Below are 13,932 nucleotides of genomic sequence, written 5' to 3' on the forward strand. Positions count from 1 at the left end.
GGGGGGTAGGTTCCTTAGAGAAGATTGTGTTTTCCATTGGAAGATTCTTCTCTTGTTCAGTTAGCATGGGGTGGGTTGTGCCAACATATACCTGGTTGGTGGGATGAATTAGTTCCCTGGGGAGGGTATCTTAATCTTGGAGGGTTTTTTTTAGCTGACAATTCAGCAGGGTAGGGACCATGCATCTATGCTATTTCTGGGGTCTTGACAAAAGCTGAGACTTTGATCTCTACTGCGCCATTCATTTGTCACACAAATCAATAACAGTATCTCTGTAGCCAGAAGTGGTACTCTTCTTGGTATGTGTGATGTCAGGGGAAATAGAAGGCGTTGTGTGGGGGTCCAAGTCAGAAGTAGAGTTGAGACCACATATATAGCATACTGCTGGTTTGTGAGGGTGCCCGGGGGGGTGTTTCTGGAGCTTGTACTCCTTTCAGCTAGTTAGGGTATTGGCCTTGTTCCTTTGCTGTATGTGTGATGTCACTTTTTGCTGTGACTAGGATCTCTGCTGCGCCTTCTGCTTTTCACACACGAATAGAACATCTCAGCAGCCAATCTGCTGTGTATGTGTGTGATGCCGGGGAGGTAGGAGACGCAGTTTAGCGCCAAGTCTAACTGAAGTTGACGCCACATATATAGTGAACCGGAGGTGCGGGTGGGGTCCCAGAGAAGATTGATTTCCAGTGGAAGAATCTTCTCGTATTAGGTTAGCACTGGGTGGGAAGCCGACATACATCATGTTGGTGGGATGAAATTGTTCCCTGGGGAGGGTGTACTCCTTTCAGCTGGTTAGGGTATTGGCCTTGTTCCTTTGCTGTATGTGTGATGTCACTTTTTGCTGTGACTAGGCTCTGCTGCGCCTTCTGCTTTTCACACACGAATAGAACATCTCAGCAGCCAATCTGCTGTGTATGTGTGTGATGCAGGGGAGGTAGGAGACGCAGTTTAGCGCCAAGTCTAACTGAAGTTGACGCCACATATATAGTGAACCGGAGGTGCGGGTGGGGTCCCAGAGAAGATTGATTTCCAGTGGAAGAATCTTCTCGTGTTAGGTTAGCACTGGGTGGGAAGCCGACATACATCATGTTGGTGGGATGAAATTGTTCCCTGGGGAGGGTGTCTTAATCTGGGAAGGGCTTTTTTTGCTGATAATTCAGCAGTGTAGGGCCATTCACCTATGCTATTGGTGGTGTCTTGACTGAAGCTGAGACTTTGATCTCTACTGCGCAGTCCATTTGTCGCACAAATCAAGAATATCTCTGCAGCCAGAAATGGTACTCTACTTGGTATATGTGATTGTCCGGGGAAGTAGGTGTCGTGCGGGTCCAAGTCAGAAGTAAAGTTGAGACCACATCTATAGCATATTGGTGGGGTGGGAGGGTTCCTTTTAGGAGGGTGGATATTTTTCCTGGAGTTTGTACTCCTTTCCACTAGTTAGGGCATACCTTCAACTATTATAGGCTATTAAAAGGGTGGGGGGTAGGTTCCTTAGAGAAGATTGTGTTTTCCATTGGAAGATTCTTCTCTTGTTCAGTTAGCATGGGGTGGGTTGTGCCAACATATACCTGGTTGGTGGGATGAATTAGTTCCCTGGGGAGGGTATCTTAATCTTGGATGGTTTTTTTTAGCTGACAATTCAGCAGGGTAGGGACCATGCATCTATGCTATTTCTGGGGTCTTGACAAAAGCTGAGACTTTGATCTCTACTGCGCCATTCATTTGTTACACAAATCAATAACAGTATCTCTGTAGCCAGAAGTGGTACTCTTCTTGGTATGTGTGATGTCAGGGGAAATAGAAGGCGTTGTGTGGGGGTCCAAGTCAGAAGTAGAGTTGAGACCACATATGTAGCATACTGCTGGTTTGTGAGGGTGCCCGGGGGGGGTTGTTTCTGGAGCTTGTACTCCTTTCAGCTAGTTAGGGTATTGGCCTTGTTCCTTTGCTGTATGTGTGATGTCACTTTTTGCTGTGACTAGGATCTCTGCTGCGCCTTCTGCTTTTCACACACGAATAGAACATCTCAGCAGCCAATCTGCTGTGTATGTGTGTGATGCCGGGGAGGTAGGAGACGCAGTTTAGCGCCAAGTCTAACTGAAGTTGACGCCACATATATAGTGAACCGGAGGTGCGGGTGGGGTCCCAGAGAAGATTGATTTCCAGTGGAAGAATCTTCTCGTGTTAGGTTAGCACTGGGTGGGAAGCCGACATACATCATGTTGGTGGGATGAAATTGTTCCCTAGGGAGGGTGTCTTAATCTGGGAAGGGCTTTTTTGCTGATAATTCAGCAGTGTAGGGCCATTCACCTATGCTATTGGTGGTGTCTTGACTGAAGCTGAGACTTTGATCTCTATTGCGCAGTCCATTTGTCGCACAAATCAAGAATATCTCTGCAGCCAGAAATGGTACTCTACTTGGTATATGTGATTGTCCGGGGAAGTAGGTGTCGTGCGGGTCCAAGTCAGAAGTAAAGTTGAGACCACATCTATAGCATATTGGTGGGGTGGGAGGGTTCCTTTTAGGAGGGCGGATATTTTTCCTGGAGTTTGTACTCCTTTCCACAAGTTAGGGCATACCTTCAACTATTATAGGCTATTAAAAGGGTGGGGGGTAGGTTCCTTAGAGAAGATTGTGTTTTCCATTGGAAGATTCTTCTCTTGTTCAGTTAGCATGGGGTGGGTTGTGCCAACATATACTAGGTTGGTGGGATGAATTAGTTCCCTGGGGAGGGTATCTTAATCTTGGAGGGGGTTTTTTAGCTGACAATTCAGCAGGGTAGGGACCATGCATCTATGCTATTTCTGGGGTCTTGACAAAAGCTGAGACTTTGATCTCTACTGCGCCATTCATTTGTCACACAAATCAATAACAGTATCTCTGTAGCCAGAAGTGGTACTCTTCTTGGTATGTGTGATGTCAGGGGAAATAGAAGGCGTTTTGTGGGGGTCCAAGTCAGAAGTAGAGTTGAGACCACAAATATAGCATACTGCTGGTTTGTAAGGGTGCCCGGGGGGGGGGTTTCTGGAGCTTGTACTCCTTTCAGCTAGTTAGGATATTGGCCTTGTTCCTTTGCTGTATGTGTGATGTCACTTTTTGCTGTGACTAGGATCTCTGCTGCGCCTTCTGCTTTTCACACACGAATAGAACATCTCAGCAGCCAATCTGCTGTGTATGTGTGTGATGCCGGGGAGGTAGGAGACGCAGTTTAGCGCCAAGTCTAACTGAAGTTGACGCCACATATATAGTTAACCGGAGGTGCGGGTGGGGTCCCAGAGAAGATTGATTTCCAGTGGAAGAATCTTCTCGTGTTAGGTTAGCACTGGGTGGGAAGCCGACATACATCATGTTGGTGGGATGAAATTGTTCCCTAGGGAGGGTGTCTTAATCTGGGAAGGGCTTTTTTGCTGATAATTCAGCAGTGTAGGGCCATTCACCTATGCTATTGGTGGTGTCTTGACTGAAGCTGAGACTTTGATCTCTATTGCGCAGTCCATTTGTCGCACAAATCAAGAATATCTCTGCAGCCAGAAATGGTACTCTACTTGGTATATGTGATTGTCCGGGGAAGTAGGTGTCGTGCGGGTCCAAGTCAGAAGTAAAGTTGAGACCACATCTATAGCATATTGGTGGGGTGGGAGGGTTCCTTTTAGGAGGGCGGATATTTTTCCTGGAGTTTGTACTCCTTTCCACTAGTTAGGGCATACCTTCAACTATTATAGGCTATTAAAAGGGTGGGGGGTAGGTTCCTTAGAGAAGATTGTGTTTTCCATTGGAAGATTCTTCTCTTGTTCAGTTAGCATGGGGTGGGTTGTGCCAACATATACTAGGTTGGTGGGATGAATTAGTTCCCTGGGGAGGGTATCTTAATCTTGGAGGGGGTTTTTTAGCTGACAATTCAGCAGGGTAGGGACCATGCATCTATGCTATTTCTGGGGTCTTGACAAAAGCTGAGACTTTGATCTCTACTGCGCCATTCATTTGTCACACAAATCAATAACAGTATCTCTGTAGCCAGAAGTGGTACTCTTCTTGGTATGTGTGATGTCAGGGGAAATAGAAGGCGTTGTGTGGGGGTCCAAGTCAGAAGTAGAGTTGAGGCCACATATATAGCATACTGCTGGTTTGTGAGGGTGCCCGGGGGGGTGTTTCTGGAGCTTGTACTCCTTTCAGCTAGTTAGGGTATTGGCCTTGTTCCTTTGCTGTATGTGTGATGTCACTTTTTGCTGTGACTAGGATCTCTGCTGCGCCTTCTGCTTTTCACACACGAATAGAACATCTCAGCAGCCAATCTGCTGTGTATGTGTGTGATGCCGGGGAGGTAGGAGACGCAGTTTAGCGCCAAGTCTAACTGAAGTTGACGCCACATATATAGTGAACCGGAGGTGCGGGTGGGGTCCCAGAGAAGATTGATTTCCAGTGGAAGAATCTTCTCGTGTTAGGTTAGCACTGGGTGGGAAGCCGACATACATCATGTTGGTGGGATGAAATTGATCCCTGGGGAGGGTGTCTTAATCTGGGAAGGGCTTTTTTGCTGATAATTCAGCAGTGTAGGGCCATTCACCTATGCTATTGGTGGTGTCTTGACTGAAGCTGAGACTTTGATCTCTATTGCGCAGTCCATTTGTCGCACAAATCAAGAATATCTCTGCAGCCAGAAATGGTACTCTACTTGGTATATATGATTGTGCGGGGAAGTAGGTGTCGTGCGGGTCCAAGTCAGAAGTAAAGTTGAGACCACATCTATAGCATATTGGTGGGGTGGGAGGGTTCCTTTTAGGAGGGCGGATATTTTTCCTGGAGTTTGTACTCCTTTCCACAAGTTAGGGCATACCTTCAACTATTATAGGCTATTAAAAGGGTGGGGGGTAGGTTCCTTAGAGAAGATTGTGTTTTCCATTGGAAGATTCTTCTCTTGTTCAGTTAGCATGGGGTGGGTTGTGCCAACATATACTAGGTTGGTGGGATGAATTAGTTCCCTGGGGAGGGTATCTTAATCTTGGAGGGGGTTTTTTAGCTGACAATTCAGCAGGGTAGGGACCATGCATCTATGCTATTTCTGGGGTCTTGACAAAAGCTTAGACTTTGATCTCTACTGCGCCATTCATTTGTCACACAAATCAATAACAGTATCTCTGTAGCCAGAAGTGGTACTCTTCTTGGTATGTGTGATGTCAGGGGAAATAGAAGGCGTTGTGTGGGGGTCCAAGTCAGAAGTAGAGTTGAGACCACATATATAGCATACTGCTGGTTTGTGAGGGTGCCCGGGGGGGTGTTTCTGGAGCTTGTACTCCTTTCAGCTAGTTAGGGTATTGGCCTTGTTCCTTTGCTGTATGTGTGATGTCACTTTTTGCTGTGACTAGGATCTCTGCTGCGCCTTCTGCTTTTCACACACGAATAGAACATCTCAGCAGCCAATCTGCTGTGTATGTGTGTGATGCCGGGGAGGTAGGAGACGCAGTTTAGCGCCAAATCTAACTGAAGTTGACGCCACATATATAGTGAACCGGAGGTGCGGGTGGGGTCCCAGAGAAGATTGATTTCCAGTGGAAGAATCTTCTCGTGTTAGGTTAGCACTGGGTGGGAAGCCGACATACATCATGTTGGTGGGATGAAATTGATCCCTGGGGAGGGTGTCTTAATCTGGGAAGGGCTTTTTTGCTGATAATTCAGCAGTGTAGGGCCATTCACCTATGCTATTGGTGGTGTCTTGACTGAAGCTGAGACTTTGATCTCTATTGCGCAGTCCATTTGTCGCACAAATCAAGAATATCTCTGCAGCCAGAAATGGTACTCTACTTGGTATATATGATTGTGCGGGGAAGTAGGTGTCGTGCGGGTCCAAGTCAGAAGTAAAGTTGAGACCACATCTATAGCATATTGGTGGGGTGGGAGGGTTCCTTTTAGGAGGGCGGATATTTTTCCTGGAGTTTGTACTCCTTTCCACAAGTTAGGGCATACCTTCAACTATTATAGGCTATTAAAAGGGTGGGGGGTAGGTTCCTTAGAGAAGATTGTGTTTTCCATTGGAAGATTCTTCTCTTGTTCAGTTAGCATGGGGTGGGTTGTGCCAACATATACTAGGTTGGTGGGATGAATTAGTTCCCTGGGGAGGGTATCTTAATCTTGGAGGGGGGTTTTTAGCTGACAATTCAGCAGGGTAGGGACCATGCATCTATGCTATTTCTGGGGTCTTGACAAAAGCTGAGACTTTGATCTCTACTGCGCCATTCATTTGTCACACAAATCAATAACAGTATCTCTGTAGCCAGAAGTGGTACTCTTCTTGGTATGTGTGATGTCAGGGGAAATAGAAGGCGTTGTGTGGGGGTCCAAGTCAGAAGTAGAGTTGAGGCCACATATATAGCATACTGCTGGTTTGTGAGGGTGCCCGGGGGGGTGTTTCTGGAGCTTGTACTCCTTTCAGCTAGTTAGGGTATTGGCCTTGTTCCTTTGCTGTATGTGTGATGTCACTTTTTGCTGTGACTAGGATCTCTGCTGCGCCTTCTGCTTTTCACACACGAATAGAACATCTCAGCAGCCAATCTGCTGTGTATGTGTGTGATGCCGGGGAGGTAGGAGACGCAGTTTAGCGCCAAGTCTAACTGAAGTTGACGCCACATATATAGTGAACCGGAGGTGCGGGTGGGGTCCCAGAGAAGATTGATTTCCAGTGGAAGAATCTTCTCGTGTTAGGTTAGCACTGGGTGGGAAGCCGACATACATCATGTTGGTGGGATGAAATTGATCCCTGGGGAGGGTGTCTTAATCTGGGAAGGGCTTTTTTGCTGATAATTCAGCAGTGTAGGGCCATTCACCTATGCTATTGGTGGTGTCTTGACTGAAGCTGAGACCTTGATCTCTATTGCGCAGTCCATTTGTCGCACAAATCAAGAATATCTCTGCAGCCAGAAATGGTACTCTACTTGGTATATGTGATTGTCCGGGGAAGTAGGTGTCGTGCGGGTCCAAGTCAGAAGTAAAGTTGAGACCACATCTATAGCATATTGGTGGGGTGGGAGGGTTCCTTTTAGGAGGGCGGATATTTTTCCTGGAGTTTGTACTCCTTTCCACTAGTCAGGGCATACCTTCAACTATTATAGGCTATTAAAAGGGTGGGGGGTAGGTTCCTTAGAGAAGATTGTGTTTTCCATTGGAAGATTCTTCTCTTGTTCAGTTAGCATGGGGTGGGTTGTGCCAACATATACTAGGTTGGTGGGATGAATTAGTTCCCTGGGGAGGGTATCTTAATCTTGGAGGGGGGTTTTAGCTGACAATTCAGCAGGGTAGGGACCATGCATCTATGCTATTTCTGGGGTCTTGACAAAAGCTGAGACTTTGATCTCTACTGCGCCATTCATTTGTCACACAAATCAATAACAGTATCTCTGTAGCCAGAAGTGGTACTCTTCTTGGTATGTGTGATGTCAGGGGAAATAGAAGGCGTTGTGTGGGGGTCCAAGTCAGAAGTAGAGTTGAGGCCACATATATAGCATACTGCTGGTTTGTGAGGGTGCCCGGGGGGGGGGGGGTGTTTCTGGAGCTTGTACTCCTTTCAGCTAGTTAGGGTATTGGCCTTGTTCCTTTGCTGTATGTGTGATGTCACTTTTTGCTGTGACTAGGATCTCTGCTGCGCCTTCTGCTTTTCACACACGAATAGAACATCTCAGCAGCCAATCTGCTGTGTATGTGTGTGATGCCGGGGAGGTAGGAGACGCAGTTTAGCGCCAAATCTAACTGAAGTTGACGCCACATATATAGTGAACCGGAGGTGCGGGTGGGGTCCCAGAGAAGATTGATTTCCAGTGGAAGAATCTTCTCGTGTTAGGTTAGCACTGGGTGGGAAGCCGACATACATCATGTTGGTGGGATGAAATTGATCCCTGGGGAGGGTGTCTTAATCTGGGAAGGGCTTTTTTGCTGATAATTCAGCAGTGTAGGGCCATTCACCTATGCTATTGGTGGTGTCTTGACTGAAGCTGAGACTTTGATCTCTATTGCGCAGTCCATTTGTCGCACAAATCAAGAATATCTCTGCAGCCAGAAATGGTACTCTACTTGGTATATGTGATTGTCCGGGGAAGTAGGTGTCGTGCGGGTCCAAGTCAGAAGTAAAGTTGAGACCACATCTATAGCATATTGGTGGGGTGGGAGGGTTCCTTTTAGGAGGGTGGATATTTTTCCTGGAGTTTGTACTCCTTTCCACTAGTCAGGGCATACCTTCAACTATTATAGGCTATTAAAAGGGTGGGGGGTAGGTTCCTTAGAGAAGATTGTGTTTTCCATTGGAAGATTCTTCTCTTGTTCAGTTAGCATGGGGTGGGTTGTGCCAACATATACTAGGTTGGTGGGATGAATTAGTTCCCTGGGGAGGGTATCTTAATCTTGGAGGGGGGTTTTAGCTGACAATTCAGCAGGGTAGGGACCATGCATCTATGCTATTTCTGGGGTCTTGACAAAAGCTGAGACTTTGATCTCTACTGCGCCATTCATTTGTCACACAAATCAATAACAGTATCTCTGTAGCCAGAAGTGGTACTCTTCTTGGTATGTGTGATGTCAGGGGAAATAGAAGGCGTTGTGTGGGGGTCCAAGTCAGAAGTAGAGTTGAGGCCACATATATAGCATACTGCTGGTTTGTGAGGGTGCCCGGGGGGGGTGTTTCTGGAGCTTGTACTCCTTTCAGCTAGTTAGGGTATTGGCCTTGTTCCTTTGCTGTATGTGTGATGTCACTTTTTGCTGTGACTAGGATCTCTGCTGCGCCTTCTGCTTTTCACACACGAATAGAACATCTCAGCAGCCAATCTGCTGTGTATGTGTGTGATGCCGGGGAGGTAGGAGACGCAGTTTAGCGCCAAGTCTAACTGAAGTTGACGCCACATATATAGTGAACCGGAGGTGCGGGTGGGGTCCCAGAGAAGATTGATTTCCAGTGGAAGAATCTTCTCGTGTTAGGTTAGCACTGGGTGGGAAGCCGACATACATCATGTTGGTGGGATGAAATTGATCCCTGGGGAGGGTGTCTTAATCTGGGAAGGGCTTTTTTGCTGATAATTCAGCAGTGTAGGGCCATTCACCTATGCTATTGGTGGTGTCTTGACTGAAGCTGAGACTTTGATCTCTATTGCGCAGTCCATTTGTCGCACAAATCAAGAATATCTCTGCAGCCAGAAATGGTACTCTACTTGGTATATATGATTGTGCGGGGAAGTAGGTGTCGTGCGGGTCCAAGTCAGAAGTAAAGTTGAGACCACATCTATAGCATATTGGTGGGGTGGGAGGGTTCCTTTTAGGAGGGTGGATATTTTTCCTGGAGTTTGTACTCCTTTCCACTAGTCAGGGCATACCTTCAACTATTATAGGCTATTAAAAGGGTGGGGGGTAGGTTCCTTAAAGAAGATTGTGTTTTCCATTGGAAGATTCTTCTCTTGTTCAGTTAGCATGGGGTGGGTTGTGCCAACATATACCTGGTTGGTGGGATGAATTAGTTCCCTGGGGAGGGTATCTTAATCTTGGATGGTTTTTTTTAGCTGACAATTCAGCAGGGTAGGGACCATGCATCTATGCTATTTCTGGGGTCTTGACAAAAGCTGAGACTTTGATCTCTACTGCGCCATTCATTTGTCACACAAATCAATAACAGTATCTCTGTGGCCAGAAGTGGTACTCTTCTTGGTATGTGTGATGTCAGGGGAAATAGAAGGCGTTGTGTGGGGGTCCAAGTCAGAAGTAGAGTTGAGACCACATATGTAGCATACTGCTGGTTTGTGAGGGTGCCCGGGGGGGGGGGGGGGGGGGGTGTTTCTGGAGCTTGTACTCCTTTCAGCTAGTTAGGGTATTGGCCTTGTTCCTTTGCTGTATGTGTGATGTCACTTTTTGCTGTGACTAGGATCTCTGCTGCGCCTTCTGCTTTTCACACACGAATAGAACATCTCAGCAGCCAATCTGCTGTGTATGTGTGTGATGCCGGGGAGGTAGGAGACGCAGTTTAGCGCCAAGTCTAACTGAAGTTGACGCCACATATATAGTGAACCGGAGGTGCGGGTGGGGTCCCAGTGAAGATTGATTTCCAGTGGAAGAATCTTCTCGTGTTAGGTTAGCACTGGGTGGGAAGCCGACATACATCATGTTGGTGGGATGAAATTGATCCCTGGGGAGGGTGTCTTAATCTGGGAAGGGCTTTTTTGCTGATAATTCAGCAGTGTAGGGCCATTCACCTATGCTATTGGTGGTGTCTTGACTGAAGCTGAGACCTTGATCTCTATTGCGCAGTCCATTTGTCGCACAAATCAAGAATATCTCTGCAGCCAGAAATGGTACTCTACTTGGTATATGTGATTGTCCGGGGAAGTAGGTGTCGTGCGGGTCCAAGTCAGAAGTAAAGTTGAGACCACATCTATAGCATATTGGTGGGGTGGGAGGGTTCCTTTTAGGAGGGCGGATATTTTTCCTGGAGTTTGTACTCCTTTCCACTAGTCAGGGCATACCTTCAACTATTATAGGCTATTAAAAGGGTGGGGGGTAGGTTCCTTAGAGAAGATTGTGTTTTCCATTGGAAGATTCTTCTCTTGTTCAGTTAGCATGGGGTGGGTTGTGCCAACATATACTAGGTTGGTGGGATGAATTAGTTCCCTGGGGAGGGTATCTTAATCTTGGAGGGGTGTTTTAGCTGACAATTCAGCAGGGTAGGGACCATGCATCTATGCTATTTCTGGGGTCTTGACAAAAGCTGAGAGTTTGATCTCTACTGCGCCATTCATTTGTCACACAAATCAATAACAGTATCTCTGTAGCCAGAAGTGGTACTCTTCTTGGTATGTGTGATGTCAGGGGAAATAGAAGGCGTTGTGTGGGGGTCCAAGTCAGAAGTAGAGTTGAGGCCACATATATAGCATACTGCTGGTTTGTGAGGGTGCCCGGGGGGGTGTTTCTGGAGCTTGTACTCCTTTCAGCTAGTTAGGGTATTGGCCTTGTTCCTTTGCTGTATGTGTGATGTCACTTTTTGCTGTGACTAGGATCTCTGCTGCGCCTTCTGCTTTTCACACACGAATAGAACATCTCAGCAGCCAATCTGCTGTGTATGTGTGTGATGCCGGGGAGGTAGGAGACGCAGTTTAGCGCCAAGTCTAACTGAAGTTGACGCCACATATATAGTGAACCGGAGGTGCGGATGGGGTCCCAGAGAAGATTGATTTCCAGTGGAAGAATCTTCTCGTGTTAGGTTAGCACTGGGTGGGAAGCCGACATACATCATGTTGGTGGGATGAAATTGATCCCTGGGGAGGGTGTCTTAATCTGGGAAGGGCTTTTTTGCTGATAATTCAGCAGTGTAGGGCCATTCACCTATGCTATTGGTGGTGTCTTGACTGAAGCTGAGACTTTGATCTCTATTGCGCAGTCCATTTGTCGCACAAATCAAGAATATCTCTGCAGCCAGAAATGGTACTCTACTTGGTATATGTGATTGTCCGGGGAAGTAGGTGTCGTGCGGGTCCAAGTCAGAAGTAAAGTTGAGACCACATCTATAGCATTTTGGTGGGGTGGGAGGGTTCCTTTTAGGAGGGCGGATATTTTTCCTGGAGTTTGTACTCCTTTCCACTAGTCAGGGCATACCTTCAACTATTATAGGCTATTAAAAGGGTGGGGGGTAGGTTCCTTAGAGAAGATTGTGTTTTCCATTGGAAGATTCTTCTCTTGTTCAGTTAGCATGGGGTGGGTTGTGCCAACATATACTAGGTTGGTGGGATGAATTAGTTCCCTGGGGAGGGTATCTTAATCTTGGAGGGGGGTTTTAGCTGACAATTCAGCAGGGTAGGGACCATGCATCTATGCTATTTCTGGGGTCTTGACAAAAGCTGAGACTTTGATCTCTACTGCGCCATTCATTTGTCACACAAATCAATAACAGTATCTCTGTAGCCAGAAGTGGTACTCTTCTTGGTATGTGTGATGTCAGGGGAAATAGAAGGCGTTGTGTGGGGGTCCAAGTCAGAAGCAGAGTTGAGGCCACATATATAGCATACTGCTGGTTTGTGAGGGTGCCCGGGGGGGGGGGGGGGGTGTTTCTGGAGCTTGTACTCCTTTCAGCTACTTAGGGTATTGGCCTTGTTCCTTTGCTGTATGTGTGATGTCACTTTTTGCTGTGACTAGGATCTCTGCTGCGCCTTCTGCTTTTCACACACGAATAGAACATCTCAGCAGCCAATCTGCTGTGTATGTGTGTGATGCCGGGGAGGTAGGAGACGCAGTTTAGCGCCAAATCTAACTGAAGTTGACGCCACATATATAGTGAACCGGAGGTGCGGGTGGGGTCCCAGAGAAGATTGATTTCCAGTGGAAGAATCTTCTCGTGTTAGGTTAGCACTGGGTGGGAAGCCGACATACATCATGTTGGTGGGATGAAATTGATCCCTGGGGAGGGTGTCTTAATCTGGGAAGGGCTTTTTTGCTGATAATTCAGCAGTGTAGGGCCATTCACCTATGCTATTGGTGGTGTCTTGACTGAAGCTGAGACTTTGATCTCTATTGCGCAGTCCATTTGTCGCACAAATCAAGAATATCTCTGCAGCCAGAAATGGTACTCTACTTGGTATATGTGATTGTCCGGGGAAGTAGGTGTCGTGCGGGTCCAAGTCAGAAGTAAAGTTGAGACCACATCTATAGCATATTGGTGGGGTGGGAGGGTTCCTTTTAGGAGGGTGGATATTTTTCCTGGAGTTTGTACTCCTTTCCACTAGTCAGGGCATACCTTCAACTATTATAGGCTATTAAAAGGGTGGGGGGTAGGTTCCTTAGAGAAGATTGTGTTTTCCATTGGAAGATTCTTCTCTTGTTCAGTTAGCATGGGGTGGGTTGTGCCAACATATACTAGGTTGGTGGGATGAATTAGTTCCCTGGGGAGGGTATCTTAATCTTGGAGGGGGGTTTTAGCTGACAATTCAGCAGGGTAGGGACCATGCATCTATGCTATTTCTGGGGTCTTGACAAAAGCTGAGACTTTGATCTCTACTGCGCCATTCATTTGTCACACAAATCAATAACAGTATCTCTGTAGCCAGAAGTGGTACTCTTCTTGGTATGTGTGATGTCAGGGGAAATAGAAGGCGTTGTGTGGGGGTCCAAGTCAGAAGTAGAGTTGAGGCCACATATATAGCATACTGCTGGTTTGTGAGGGTGCCCGGGGGGGTGTTTCTGGAGCTTGTACTCCTTTCAGCTAGTTAGGGTATTGGCCTTGTTCCTTTGCTGTATGTGTGATGTCACTTTTTGCTGTGACTAGGATCTCTGCTGCGCCTTCTGCTTTTCACACACGAATAGAACATCTCAGCAGCCAATCTGCTGTGTATGTGTGTGATGCCGGGGAGGTAGGAGACGCAGTTTAGCGCCAAGTCTAACTGAAGTTGACGCCACATATATAGTGAACCGGAGGTGCGGGTGGGGTCCCAGAGAAGATTGATTTCCAGTGGAAGAATCTTCTCGTGTTAGGTTAGCACTGGGTGGGAAGCCGACATACATCATGTTGGTGGGATGAAATTGATCCCTGGGGAGGGTGTCTTAATCTGGGAAGGGCTTTTTTGCTGATAATTCAGCAGTGTAGGGCCATTCACCTATGCTATTGGTGGTGTCTTGACTGAAGCTGAGACTTTGATCTCTATTGCGCAGTCCATTTGTCGCACAAATCAAGAATATCTCTGCAGCCAGAAATGGTACTCTACTTGGTATATATGATTGTGCGGGGAAGTAGGTGTCGTGCGGGTCCAAGTCAGAAGTAAAGTTGAGACCACATCTATAGCATATTGGTGGGGTGGGAGGGTTCCTTTTAGGAGGGTGGATATTTTTCCTGGAGTTTGTACTCCTTTCCACTAGTCAGGGCATACCTTCAACTATTATAGGCTATTAAAAGGGTGGGGGGTAGGTTCCTTAGAGAAGATTGTGTTTTC

General features: G+C 47.0%; 1 protein-coding gene across 9 annotated transcripts in view; it reads left to right on the plus strand.

Moving 5' to 3' along the window:
• Window positions 1–13,932, plus strand: part of LITAFD (LITAF domain containing) — a 311,228-nt gene that overhangs the window by 39,050 nt on the left and 258,246 nt on the right. The gene's annotated exons all lie outside the window — the stretch shown is intronic.

This window comes from Hyperolius riggenbachi, chromosome 7 (genome assembly GCF_040937935.1).
Source record: "Hyperolius riggenbachi isolate aHypRig1 chromosome 7, aHypRig1.pri, whole genome shotgun sequence".
In the NCBI taxonomy this organism is placed as follows: Eukaryota; Metazoa; Chordata; class Amphibia; order Anura; family Hyperoliidae; genus Hyperolius; species Hyperolius riggenbachi.